This window comes from Loxodonta africana, chromosome 14 (genome assembly GCF_030014295.1).
Source record: "Loxodonta africana isolate mLoxAfr1 chromosome 14, mLoxAfr1.hap2, whole genome shotgun sequence".
NCBI classification, from domain to species: Eukaryota; Metazoa; Chordata; class Mammalia; order Proboscidea; family Elephantidae; genus Loxodonta; species Loxodonta africana.
This window is the reverse complement of record NC_087355.1, coordinates 75,886,123-75,901,281: the sequence shown is the minus strand read 5'-3', so window position 1 is coordinate 75,901,281 and position 15,159 is coordinate 75,886,123.

Below are 15,159 nucleotides of genomic sequence, written 5' to 3'. Positions count from 1 at the left end.
CACAGCAGACAGAGAGAGACCCTTCTATTAGAGCTGGCACCCTGATTTTGGACTTCCAGCTTCCTAAACTGTGTGAAAATAAATATTTGTTCATCAAGGTCACTCACATGTGGTATTTCTTTTATAGCAGCACTAGGTAACTAAGGTATTTATCTTCCCAAAAAATATGTACATGAATGTTTATAATAATGGCTTAGTGGTTAAGTGTTTGGCTGCTAACTAAAAGGTCAGCAGTTTGAATCCCCCAGCTGCTTCCTGGAAACCCTATGGGGCAGTTCTACTCTGTCCTATGGGGTCACTAGGAGTTGGAATTCACTCGATGGCAATGGGTTGGTTTGGTTTATCCCTAATTGCTAAAAACAACCCAAATGTTCTTCAACAGGCCAGTGGATAAACAAACCATGGTCATTCATACAATAGGATACCTCTCAGCATTAAAGAGGAATAGACTGTTGATACACACGACTTGGATGGCTCTCAAGGGAACTACGCTGAGTAAAAGAAAACACCAATCTTGAAAGATTCCACTTCTATCTCCAAGCGACAAAATCAAAGTGGTGGATAACGTGTCAGTGGCGGTCAGTGGTGAGGGGTAGGGAGTTGTGGCTATAAAAGGGCATCATGAGGTGGTTTCTTGGAGTGCTGGAACTGTTGAACCTTCTGATTGTGGGAGTAGTTACACAAATGTACACGTGCATTAAAATCTATAGAACTGCATACCCCAAAAAAGTCAATTTTACTGTATGATAATTTAAGAAAACATCAATAAATGGAAAAAAAAAATGTTGTTCTCTTCTATTTAATTATTCTTTTGGTGACATTGTTAGTTATCCAAATATTTTCATTGCCAGATATTACATTGTTAGAGAAATGAGTCTTTGGCAACTAGCCTGGAAACCTAAATACCGCTTATGACAATATTTTCATGGAAAAAAAAAATGTATCCTGAGTTCCTATCATTATTTGACTAGGAAGGATAAGCTAGATCAGGAAGTCAAAGACGCAAGATTAGGGCCAAGCTAAGACTAACATGCAGATGAGCAAAGAGAGCTGTGTGTGAAAGTTAGTTACAGAAATGGGTCCAAACAAAGTGAGTGGGTATGTGTCCTTCCAAGAAGAAAGGAAAGGAAAAACTTAAGAAGAGAAAAACATCAGGTTTGATGGAGAGTTTGAGCTTTAAATTAATGCTGATTTACCTGAAAGAGACTGAAGAGACTGTTTCGAAAAGGAAGAGACTGATCTTTTCAGTCAATAAACTTTAGTTTGACCATCCTACCACACCCCTCAGCATCTGTAGTTAAAGGGTACTAGATCCAGATGAAATACATTCTAGAAAGAACCTGTTTTATTTTGTACATATCTGACTGGTAGAGAATAAATTACAACCACAGATATACCAATACACATTTCTCTACCTCTCGCAAATATATTACTGTTGTAATCATAATAAAAGTGAACAATTATGAAGAGCCTGTCATGGTTTCAAAATAGATACATAAATTGACACTTCTCCCTTCAAAAGATGGGGTCTCTAAATCCCTTCATCTTGAATGTTGGCTGGACTTAGTGACCTGCTTTCAATACATAGAACGTAGCAGGAGTGATGTTATGTGGTTATGTGTTGTTTTCTCTCTGTCTCTCCTCTCTCTCTGTCTCCTCTCTCTATCCCTCCTTCCCTCAGATTGCCCTGTCTTGGGGAAGACAGTTGCAGTGCCATCAGGACATTAAGGCAGCCCTGTGGAGAGCCCCAAGTAGAGAGGAACCAAAGGTTTCCATCAACGGCCAGCCCCAATGTGGATGGGCCATGTGGGAGGACTACTTTCAACATGGATCCTTTAGCCCCAGTCGAGCTTTCAGATGACTGAAGGTGCAGCCAACATCTTTTTGCAACCTCATAAGTGACACTAAACTAGCCTAGCCAAGTTGCTGCTGAGTTCCTGACCCACAGAAACTATGGGGGATAATCAATGATTCTTGCTCCTTTAAGCCACTAAATTACACACTATTAGATAGCTAATATGGACCCTACATGCAGCTGACTTCACATTTGTTCTTATTTAATTCTCATAACGTAGAACATCTCATTTTACAGACGAGCAACATGCTGCCCAGAATGATTAAAGAATGTACCAGATAGTCACAGAATTGGTACAGTCAGGCTTGGATTCCAAACCCAAGACATGCCATATAGGTCATGTGACTGGTGTCAGGCACCAGGACGCAGTCATGGAAACTGGCAGGTGGAAGTACTGAACAAGAGCAGCTATTGAACGGGAGAAGGAAAGCTTCATTGCGGTCAGCTAGAAGAATCAGAAAGAGATTAAGTAGCAAATTAATTAGCAATTCTGCAGATCAGGTCAGACTTGAGGCAATGAGAAAATCAAAACTATGTGAGAAAAAGGTAGAACTTTGGAATTGTTTATATTCTTTTCATCTCAAATGAGAGGGCAGCCAAGAACATGGTAGCAATCAGACAAAGTGGAAGAAGAGTCTTGGTCAAAGCTATCCTGAACATTTTCTATTCCTAGTTGCCCTGAGAAAAGAACCCCACATTGTGGTAATGATGTTAAAACAAGAAAAGCCGCATGCAAATGAAGTAAACAATGGTTTTAATGGTGCTGATGCTCTCATTTGTCCAATTAGTTCCTTCTTCCCAGTAGGCCTGGGTAGAAATTCAGAGGACTTTCGCCACGGAGAAAAGAATGATACCATAAAAGATCATGGAGAATATGGTTCATGTACTTGGGCTTGGGTACCCAGGAAGATCTTCTAGGTATCACTGATCTGTTTCTTTTTCCCGTCACCCTGGTGGGAGTTAGTGTTAATAGATCTTGCAATTTGTCTTGCCTTGTACATTCTTCCATTATTGCTGAAGGGAAATCGATAAATCAGGACCCCATCCTGCTCAGATGCACACTCACTCCTGGCCCAATGTAAGGGGTTAGAGCACTACAGGTACCTTGCTGCTTGGGCAGCTCTGCCTGTTTTGGCCATTTATGCAGATACTTAGGCTTCCCAGAGAGGGAGCAGGGCCCAGAGTCAATAGAAGTAGGTGAAAGGAGCAATGACCCCCATCCCAGTTAATTCACACTTACACATATCCATCTACACTCCTATGACAGTTCTTTCTTTACTTCCTCATAAAGCTCCTAATTCCCATGGTACCACACTTAATCTAAGAGATAAGAGTTTGAAGCCTTGGCTAGGAGTTTGAAGCCTTGGCTTAGCAAGACTCTGCCATTCACCAAGTGTGTGACCTTTCCAAGTTGTCCACCTGCACACCTGAGCAGTGACCTTCAAATGAGTGTCCCTCAAACTTGAGACAAGCTCATGGGTCATTTGGGCTTTGGTGAGGCATTCACAATGCGCAGAGCTTCCATCCACATGGAGACACCTACTGCTTATATAGGCTCTGGGTCCAAAGTAGATCTTCTAGCTCCCATCACTAGATCTGCAACTTATCCTTCAGGAAGGAGGACTGGGCAAAGGCAACATCCATCAATTCCTATTTGGAGGGCAATCTGGCAGTGGTACGTATCACTCCTGATCACACAATATCATCCACATCTCAGTTACATGGTCACACCCAGCAACCAAGGAGGCTGAGAAATGAGGTCTCTAGTTGGATGGCCAAATGTCTGGCTAAAAATCAGGAGTTCTGTTTTTAAAGGTAAAAGTGGAGAATGGGTATTGGTGGAAACTGTCTGATGCACACACCATACTATTTATTTTGTTATACTGTGAACTTTTTCCTGTGCTGTATCTTTGAAAACATTATTTTAGCACGTACATAGTTTTTGACCATGTAGTTGTATAACAATTTGTATCATCATTTCCTACACTTGGACATGTAAAACGTTCACTTCATCACCTTATACATAATGTTGCAAAGAAGAAACATACTAATTTGATAGACTTCTCTGATTGTCTCCTTAGGGGTAACATCCTAAAAGACCTCTTTGAGGCACCATGACCCAGGTCTTTGATACAAGGACCAAATTAGACTTCCCAAGTGCTGCTCCAGGTCCTCTTGGACAGAAGTGGAGCTTCCATTGTCTGAATGCATTCTACCCCTCCCTCCACCTGCCTTGCTTTGGCCACCTCTTCTTCCAGACCTAGGGCTGGGTACCAGCAGCAAGGCACATGGAGGGAATTTGTTTGTAGCCAGAGGTTTCATTATTGAATATTTTCAGGGGTTTTGCTTTGAGGGTTTGCCTTGAAAATTGAATCCCATGCATCTCCGGCCTGTGGGTGTGTACTATTTTATGGGTACTCGTGAGTTATATTTGCATACTGCTTTACAGTTTGTGGGATATTTGTTGTGGATTGAATTGTTTCCAAAAAAAAAAAAAGTGTTGTAAATCCTAAACCCCTACACTTGTGGATGTAATTCCATTTGGGCATAGTACTTTCTTTGTTATGTTAATAAGACCATACCAGATTAGGTGTGTTTTAAACCAATCACCCTTCAGAAATAAAAACAGCAGATTAGACACAAAGAAGGGAGCACAAATAGAGAAAGATTGATGCCATGTGGAGATCACCAAGGAGCCAAAGAAGAGAAGATGAAAGAGATAAGGATTTTCCCCTAGAGTTGAGAAAGCCTTCCCTGGAACCAAGGCCCTGGGTTCAGAATTCTAGCCTCCTAAACTGTGAGGAAATTAATTTCTGTTTATAAAAGCCACCCACTTGTGGTATTTCTGTTTTAGCAGCACTAAAAGACTAAGTCAATATTCACCCACATGTGACCTCATGGACTGGCTCCAACACTGATTTTTCTGAAACACAAATCTCATCCTACCACCTTCATGGCATCTCAGATTAAAGTCCAAATTCCTTAACATCACTTTATAAATCTCCATGACTACCATATTAGCTTTTACTGCAGAACAAACCTCCCCAAAACTCAGTGGCTTAAAACAACAATGATTTATTTAGCTCATGATTCTATAGGTCACCAGTTTGGACTGGACCCAGTTGAACATTTCTGCTACACTCAGCTAGGCTCCATTCTTGCATCCACAATCAACTACAGGTCAGCTAGACTGCTCTGCTTCTGCGGGATAGCTGGTGGTGGTGTGAGGTGACCAGGGAACTGGGCCAAGAGTCTCTCATCATCCAGCAGGTTTCCATGGAGGATTCTTCTTTGCCTTTTTCCTGTCTTCTGATGATCGCCAGCAATCCTTGGTATTCCTTGGCTTGCAGCTGCATCATTCCAATTTTGCTTTCAAGTGGCCTTCTCCCTGGTGCCTATCTCTGTGTTTCTTCACCTTTTTATAAGTAAACCATACATATTGGATTTGTTGTTGTTGTTAGGTGCCATCAAGTCAGTTCTGACTCATAGCAACCCTACGTACAACAGAACGAAACACTGCCCAGTCCCGCACCATCTTCACAATTGTTGTTAAGCCTGAGCCCATTGTTGCAGCCACTATGTGAATCCATCTCGTTGAGGGTGTTCCTCTTTTTTGCTGACACTCTAGTTTTCCAGGCATGATGTCTTTCTCCAGGGACTGGTCCCTGCTGATAACATGTCCAAAATATGGATTAAGGCGCATCTGTTTACTCCATTCCACCACTCGTTTGTCAGTTTGTCATACTGCGGCGGCTTTCGTGTTGCTGTGATGCTGGAAGCTAGCACCAGTATTTCAAATGCCAGCGGTTATCCACAGTAAAAAGGTTTCAGTGGGGATTCCAAACAAAGACAGACTGGGAAGAAGGACCTGGTGATCTACTTCTAAAATAACTGGCCCGAGAAAACCTTATGAATAGCAGTAGAACATTGTCTGATATAGTGCTGGAAGATGAGCCCCTCAGGTTGGAAGGCACTCAAAATAATGACTGGGGAAGAGCTGCCTTCTCAAAGTAGAGTTGACCTTAGTGACATGGATGGAGTAAAGCTTTTGGGACCTACATTTGCTGATGTGGCACAACTCAAAATGAGAAGAAACAGCTGCAAACATCCATTAGTAACTGGAACGTGGAATGTGTGAAGTATGAATCTAGGAAAATTGGAAGTTGTCAAAAATGAAATGGAATGCTTGAAGATCGATATCCTAGGCATTTGTGAGCTGCCAGAAGAATGAACAAACCCGTCTAGGACGAAGTGCAGTCAAAACGCTCCTTAGAAGAAAGGATGGTAAGACTTTGTCTTACATACTTTGGACATGTTATCAGGAAGGATTATTCCCTGAAGAAGGGCATAATGCTTGGTAGAGGGTCAGTGAAAAGAAGAAGACTCAGAACAAGATGGACTGACACAGTGGTTGCAACAATGGGCTCAAACAAAGCAACAATCGTGAGGACGGTGCAGGACTGGGCACTGTTTCATTCTGCTGTACAGAGGGGTTGCTGTGAGTCAGAACCTACTCTATGGCACCTAACAACAACAACAACAACAACATTTACTCCATTTTAGACCCTATTTCCAAGTAAGGTCACATTCACAAGTACTGGGGGTTAGAACTTCAATCTATCTATTTGGGGGACACGATTCAACCCAAAACACCTGGTATGCCCCTCCCGCTCTTCACCTAACCAGCTCCAACTGGTTCCTCCTGTGATTTCTCTTCCTCCAGGAAGTCTTCCCTTACCTCTAGACAGAGCTACGTGCTCCCCCTCTGTACTTTCTGTGCCTCCTTTTATCATAGCCCTTTCTGTGCTTTGTTATAAATGTCTGTTTCCCTACTCAGTTACCCCATATGACTAGGAGGTATTTCAGAGCTAGGATTTGTTTCTAGTACTTGTGCCATATACCATATACCAAGAGCACAACAGTTTTTGTTTGTCAGCCGACTAACTGCATGTGAATGAAAGAGAATTGAAGTAGGAAAGCCTTTTGCAAATCAACTTGCGTCAGACACACCAGAATGATGGAATCTTCCACTTGGAAGGGATCTTAGATGTTTTCTCATCTCTAGAAAAATCCTTGGGATAACAGCATTAAAAATTGCTTCTCCATTCTTTGCAGGCACAGCCATGTTGTTGTGTGCCGTTGAGTTGACTCCAACTCATAGCAACCCTATGGGACAGAGTAGAACTGCCCCATAGGGTTTCTAAGGAAGCAGACCACCGCATCTTTCTCCTGATCAGTGGCTGGTGGGTTCGGACTGCTGATCTTTTAGCTAGCAGCCAAGCACTAACCCACTGCACCACCAGAGCTCGTAGGCACAGTCATCAGGTTGGGAAATTCACCCCCTCATCATAGCTTGTTCCATTGCTGAACGGTTTTCAGGCTTAGAAATCTCTCTATTGAATCAAACTCAAATCTTCCTCCCTCTGAAGCTTCAAAGATAAAGTTTAATCTCTCTCTCACATGTCAGGCCTCCTCAGCCCAGATCTTGCAACCATCCCTCTTGGCATGTTTCCCACAGCCATTACCATCCTGGTGACCCTGCTCTAGGACAGCCTGTGTCTCTGTCACTCTTGGAAAATGACGTCCAGAACTGGACAGACCATTCTCACTGTGATGGGTAGCTGAGTGTCTAGGTGAGCCAGGGGTCAGGTCTGTGATGGCAGCTGTGAAGCTTAGAGTGCTGGGAATTGTATCTCCCCCTGAAATGGCACATAGCCAAGAACCAAAACATTAGGGCGGTGTTTCTAAACAGTGTACTTAACTCTACACAACCACCGGTGTAAAGAAAACCCCAACTTAGTCTTTTTTTTCCTGTTTTGATTATTCATATCTTTATAGTTGCTGTGGTTACACAATAGTTAAGCGCTTGGCTACTAACTGAAAGTTTGGCTGTTGGAACCCACACAGTGGCTCTGTGGGAGAAAGACCTGGCGATGTGCTCCCATAAAGATTACAGACAAGAAAACCCTATGGGGCAGTTCTACTCTGTCACATGGGGTTGCTATGAGTCGAAATAGACTTGACAGCACCTAACAACAACAACATCATGATGAAGGCCTCCAAAAGTTCCTATTTGCCAGATTTCAAATAGCTCTGATAAAAAGGAGCAAGAGATGTTGAGGAGTGTTTCATTGTGAAGAGGCTATAAGCTTCGGAATGAAGCAAGTGTGAACTGGACAACAGTAGTTTCAAAATACATTAGGTATGTACATCAGGAAGGGGACTTAACCTTCCTAGGCTGTCCTTAAATCTGCTGCAGTGTTAAAAAGCCAAGATGTCACCTTGGGGACTAAGGTGTGCCTGACCCAAGTCATGGCATTTTCAATCAACTCACATACACGTGAAACCTGGACCATGAATAAGGAAGACCAAAGAAGAATCAACGCCTTTGAGTTGTGGTGTTGGCAAAGAATATTGACTATACCATGGACTGCCAAAAGAATAAACAAATTTGTCTTGGAAAAAAAGACAGCCAGAGTATTCCTTAGAAGCAAAAATGCAAAGACTTTATCTCTCTTACTTTGGACATGTTACCATGAGGGACCAGTCCCTGGAAAAGGACATCATGCTTGGTAAAGTAGAGGGTCACTGAAAAAGAAGAAGACCCTCAATGAGATGGATTGACACAGTGGCTGCAACAATGGGCTCAAACATAGCAGCGATTGTGAGGATGGCACAGGACCGAGTGGTGTTTTGTTCTGTTGTACACAGGGTCGGTATGAGTCAGAATTAACTTGATGGCACCTAACAATAGGCAGTCCTCGTTCTCATCACCTTCCCCAGCTACTGTGAAGAGCACATGTGTGTTATCGGAGCTCATATTTGCTTAGAGCTTGTCATGTGTCAGGCAGAGCACTTATACATGATATGCATTTTCTTATGCCCCTACCTGGATGAAGAAGGTCCTATTATTATGCTTATTTTATACAAGAGGAAATGGAGGCTCAGAATGTTATAATCATTTGCCCAAAGTCACAGAGCTAGTAAGTGGCGCTGAGCTGTAAACCCAGGTCTCTCTGGCTCCAAACCATGGGCACACAGTGAACACACGACCCGAGCTAATACCTGCAGCATGCCCTAAAGGGCAGGAAAATGGGTGGTGCCCTAAAAGGCAGGAAAATGGGTGGCTCTTTTCCCTAAATGCTGACTGATGTTAGCTATTATCTCTCTGGAGCCACAGGACTCACACAAGCCCCCACGCACAACCAGGCTCAGTACAAGCCTCAATCTCCTGGGGTTTGGCAGTGGTGGCCAATTTTGCTGCTATACTGGCACACTTTCCCAGAGAAATATCAGAAAACAGGAAAGAAAACCCACCCTAATGTTGTTTGCTAATAGCCTTAACTTGGTAATAAATAAAGACTGCAAATGGGAAGAAAATGCATAAAATGAAAATAAGCTGAGTGAATCATGGTTCCTAGTATGTACAGTATATAAATATTCATGCTAAATTACCCTTTCCTCTAACTCCATGGTTCTCCTGTGTGCACTTAGGGCTGAGTGGTTTCTGTAGGCCTTAGTTACCGATCCACTCGCGTGAGACTTTGTGAGAGAATGAGAGGTAACTAAGGACTATTAGCACAGGCCTGAATAATGCCTAATCCCACTGGAAGCCCCAGAAGCTCAAGCACCTCTCTGCATTTGGCAAAGGAACAGGAATTCATCTCTTGGTCTTTCGTAGTCAACAGAAAGTGAGCCGAGGGAAAAAAGAGGGGAGAAAAGCCTTAATCTTAGCAACAGCGGGATCTGGTACTTTAGCTGCAGAGCTTAACGGCAAAAACAAAAAGCCTTGTTGCAAAGTTCGAATCAAGGTAACCAGTTTCTGAAAGACTCTATTGTGTGAGTGAGGAGATGGACTGCCTAGGCAGGGAGTGATGAGGGCCAGAGCAGGGAGTCGCCCTGTTTTCCTGCCTGGCAGGAGGACCAGTTCCTTCCTGTGAGGAGAAACGAGGTGCTAAGGGCTGGTACAGGCTGTCACCACAGCAGAGGGGAGGGCCCATAAAGAGAGGTGAGCATGCCTCAGAGGCTCAGCCTGGCTCAGGGGCCAGCATTCCTTCTCAGGTCCTGCTCTGGCCTCCCCGTGACCTTGGGGTTAAACTGCAGTCAAGTCCAACGGCCATGATAACATTTATCTCACTCATCTGTACAACCTCTAGCTGCTTCCCCTAAAAAGCAACATTCTAAATGGGAGCTATTGGAATTTCCTTCCAGTGACACAGAGAGATATGTTGGAATCTTATGCCCCAAGCTTATCCCAGCTTATCCCCACCTAGAAAAGGGAGCAGACAGCAAGTGGTTAGTGTATGTGTATGTGTGCTTATACCATGTTAGGTCATTTTCTGCATGCAAAAAGGACCTTTTTATATATAAAAGGGCAATGGCTTTAACGTGTTAAACTGGCTTTTTCCTATGACTCCTGGACACTAGTTCATGACGTCACCATTTCCTTCAAATAAGGATATGGCTGTTAATGGAAAGGTCAGAGGCTTGAACCTAGCCACCCCACAGGAAAAAGATGTGGCAGTCTGCTTCCATAAAGATTTACAGTTTTGGAAACCCTATGGGGCAGTTCTACTCCATCTTATAGGGTTGCTATGAGTCGAAACTGACTTGATGGCAATGGGTTTGGTTCTTTAGTACATAAAGTTAACATTTTCTAGGTAGAGCTTTGGGTATTTATTCCAATTAATTCAATACCAGTTGCCATTGAGTTGATTCCAACTCATATAGACCCCTTGTGTTTCCGAGTAGAACTACTCCGTAGCATTTTTGGTTAATAGTCAAGGGCTTCGTAACGATTGTGAGGGCGGTACAGGACTGAGCAGTATTTCGTTTTACTGTACAGAGTGTTCTGTGAGTCAGAACCAACTCGATGGCACCTAACAACAAGAGTCAAGTGTTTAGCCATTTGTGCCACCCAGGGAGCCCTAATTTATTTAATAGGCACTTACTAAGCATATACTTTGGGGCAGCTATTAAACTCAGAACTAGTAACACCCACCCAGCTGAGTGTAGAGGTGAAGACGTGGACTCTGTAGTCAGGCTGAATTCAAACCCTGGCTCTTCCACCTGCACCTCTGAGTCTTTAGTTAGAAAGCTTGAACTCTTTTTGCCTCAGTTTCTTTTTCCAAGAAGCAGGGGTAACAAGGCCTCATAGTATGGATGTAAGGATTAAATGAGATAGCATATATGCAGCCTAGAAACACAGTGTCTGGCTCACAGGCACTCTATGTCAGTGTTTGCTGTTATTATCAGATGTCAGATGCTACCACTGAGAATCACACCCCAATAGGGAACCTGTGGGCAGACCACGGCATCGAGGTGTGATGAGGTCTTTAATAGCGTGTGGATAGAGTTCTGTGGAAGGATAGGCACCAGGGAAGTAGGAGGGAGGATCTGGCAGGGACATGGGCCTGAGAAGGCAACTTTCCAGATAGAAAGAAGAGCAAATGGAAGGGGATGGGGACCTGCCTGACATTTAAGGAAGAGGTGTCGATCCATGGCACTTGAGGGTAGGAAAATTGGGAAGTATTTATACTTTCTGCTGGTGTTGCTTCTGTAAATCAGTTAATCGTCCTAAACAACTCCTGGTTTGTTATTATTGGTACATTTATGGATACTTAAAATAATATAAAATATCATAAATAACAATAAAAAAAATTTTAAGTGATTTCAAAGAGAGAGAACCATTTCCTGAGCACCCACAGGCCTTTTTCATACACAATTGACTTTTATTTACTCCACATAACCCTACAACAAAGATATTCTTATCCCACCTTAACATACAAAGAAACTGAGACATAGAGAGCAGTCCTAACTCAGTCAGGTTCACTGCATCAGTAAGAGGGGGAGCTAGGATGCAGACCCCACCTTGACTGGTGAACTCTAAGGCTGTGCTTATCCCATTTGCCATGCTGCCTCCCACTGAAGTCTTTTGGCTCTGAGTGCCCTGCCCTGTCCCCTCCTGCCAGTGTCCTCCATGGCCCTCACCTTGAGGACCATGGTGGCATCCACCAGAAGAGTCTCTCTTCCTCCCATCATGCCCTTCCTGGCCTTTCCTCCCTTCCAAGCCACACAACCCCTCACCCAGACAGTAGATGATAGGCAGTGGTCTGATAAGCCTCCTTCTTCATCCAAAATAATTGACCTGTTTCCTATATTTTTCTTAAATCTGTAAGTAAGGCTGGAAATTTACAGAAAACCAGGTAGTGTGATTTGTTTATGCACACACAGAACGTTAAGGGAAGGAAGGATCCGGCAGTTGTTGCTAGGTGCCATTGAGTTGGTGCCAATCCATAGCGACCCTGTGTACAACTAATGAAACACTGCCCAGTCCTCTGCTATCCTCATAATTGTTGCTATGTTTGAGTCCACTGTTTCAGCTACTGTGTCAACCCCTCTCCAGGGACTGGTCCCTCCTGATAACATGTCCAACGTACCTGAGACAAAGTCTCACCATCTTTGCTTCCAAGGAGCAGTCTGGCTGTACTTCTTCCAAGACAGATTAGTTCTTTCTTTAGGCAGTCCATGATATATTCAATGTTCTTTACCAACACCATAATTCAAAGGCATCAATTCTTCTTCGGTCTTCCTTATTCACTGTCCAGCTTTCACATGCACATGAGGCAACTGAAAATACCATGGCTCGGGCCCAGGTAAAATGTCTGTTAATACCAGCATCAGGGACTGGCCTGTTTCTACAGTTCGTGAAGGTGACGATCTGTGGTGACGGACACTCACGTCCTTTTCATTCCTATACATCCTGCACATGCTGTATCTTGGCAAGCCCTATTTCCTGCCCCTCCAATAACGCAAAGAACCCTATTATCCCTAGAACTGTTACTCTAGTAAGTTGTAGCTTAAATGAAATGTTCTTCTTAATAGCATGGTCACACGCTAATGGAAGTGGTGAAGAGCACAAGAATTGCGAAGGGTTAGAAGAAGCGTTTTGGGACTCGTCAGAGTAAGAGAAACACAGCCTAATTTTCTTTACACACCAAAGAAGCAAACTCTTCATCACTTCAGCTTGTGTGGGGTAGCACGTACAAGAAAAAAAAAAAAATCAGACATACTGCTGTCGAGTCGATTCTGACTCATAGGCACCATAGAGGACAGAGTACAACTCCCCCATAGGGTTTCCAAGGCTGTTAATCTTTACAGAAGCAGACTGCTGCATCTTTCTCCTGTGGACCAACTGGTGGGTCCAAAGCACTGACCTCTTTTGATTGATAGCTGAGCACTTTAACCCCTGTGCCACCAGGGCTCCTCACACCATATATACCCCACTGATATTCCACTTAAGGCCTGTTTCATGCCCTTAGCACTAAAACATTGGCCACTCTTTCACACTTGGTCTGGAAAAGAGCAATACTAGTAGTCATAGCTGTTGTTGTTGGGTGCTGTCTGGAGTCAATTTCAACCCAAAGCAACCGCACATGGCAGAACAGAACTACCCCACAGGATTTTCTTGGCTATAATCTTTACAGAAGCAGTTTACCAGGTCTTTCTCCCACAGAGCCCCTGGGTAGGTTCAAATCACCAGCTGTTTGATTAGCAGCCAAACACTTAACTGTCATTAAATATTAAATGTCAGGCACTCTGCTAAGCCCTAAACGTCATTATATCATTTAATCAGCTCAAAAATCAAACTGTTGTCGAGTTGATTCCAACTCATAGCCTCCCTATAGGACAAAGCAGAACTATGCTATAGGGTTTCCAAGGAGTGGTTGGTGGACTTGAACTACCAACCTTTTGGTTAGTAGCCAAGCTCTTAACCCCTGTGCCACCAGGGCTCCAATCAGCTCAAGCATGCTGCCAATTACTTTGTGTTGAATATCTTCCATCTGTCTTCTACAGCCATTCCCACCTTTTCCACTTTGGGAGGCTGTCCTGGCAGGCTGGTCTGTAGGGATTATATCACCTGCTCCCATGCCCTCTAGCTTCTCCTTGGGTTTGGCCAAAAAGGAGCCTTAGGAAAGCAGGATTTGGGGGAGGAGAGTAAGGTCAGATTCCCTCTTTATAAGGTTATTTCTGGAAGACTAAGTCATGTTTTTTCTGAAAGATTCCTTTTCTAAGCAATTCTTCCCCCCTTCTGGGTTTCTATAAGTTTGCTTTCCCTCTTTCCTACTGCCCTTAGGGTGGTTGTAGCACTGCTGCTACTAACACTGGGTCACCTCACTAGCCTTCGTGGTTTCCTAAGCCATTTTCACAATTTTATAATTTTCCCCTTTGTAAATAAGCTCTCTTTGAATGATCCTGAGTGTGGCATCTATTTCCTGCTGGGATCTTGATACATGGGCACTATTATTATACTCATTTTACATATGAGACAGGGAGCTAAAGCAATTTGTGCAAGACCCCACAGCTAGGCAGTGGCTGAGCTGGAATTCAAAGCCAGATCTGTCTCAATGCAGGGCCAGGCTCTTAATTGCTGTACTGTAGCAGAGATAAGCCATTCTGGCCAATGTAAGCAAGTCGGAAAGCCTGGGACTTGCAACCCTGGGAGCCTCCTCGTGGACTTGTGTAGTGGGCATGACTACCTAGCACAGGTGGTTTGCCTGTGATGCTCACCTGTCTACCTCTTCATCAGGCAGAGGGTTTATGCAAATGAAAGGAGGCTGAAAAATGATCATCTTCATGGAGCCAACTGAGTTGTCCCCTCCTCCTGAAGTCAGCCTGTGTTATCCAGGCAGAAAACATCTGCTGGTTCAAGGAGGCTGTGTGCAGAGAGGCATATATATAGAAAATAGTGTCTAGGGCAGTTAGTTTTAAATTGCCGAATGATCTCTCACATCTAGTGATGGGAACTGCAATGGTAATAGAAATTGGTTATTGGTGCCCTACTTCAAGTGGTGCCCAAGGAACATGCCATTCTTGCCATACCCTAGATACATCTATGGGGCTGTCAGATCTTGCCCACATTCAAACCTAGTTGGATATCCACATTCCAGCACACCAAGGGCCTTTCTCTATTGCCCTAGCTGAACTAAGTTGTTGTTGGTTGCCGTCAAGTCAATTCCAACTCATGGACATCACATGTGTGCAGAGAAGACCTGGTACGTAGGGATTTCAAGGCTGTGATTTTTCAGAAGCTAATCGCCAGGCCTGTCTTCCAAGGTGTCTCTGGGTGGGTTTGAAACAACAGCCTTTTGACTAGTAGACCAGATCTTAACTGTTTGTATCACTCAGGGTCCATAAGAACTGAAGGACAGGAAGTGAGGCAGTGCCTTATTTGAAACAGCAAAACAAATCAGAACAGGTCATGGTTGATTCCTTATTCCAAAAGGGAAGAAAAAAAAAAAAAA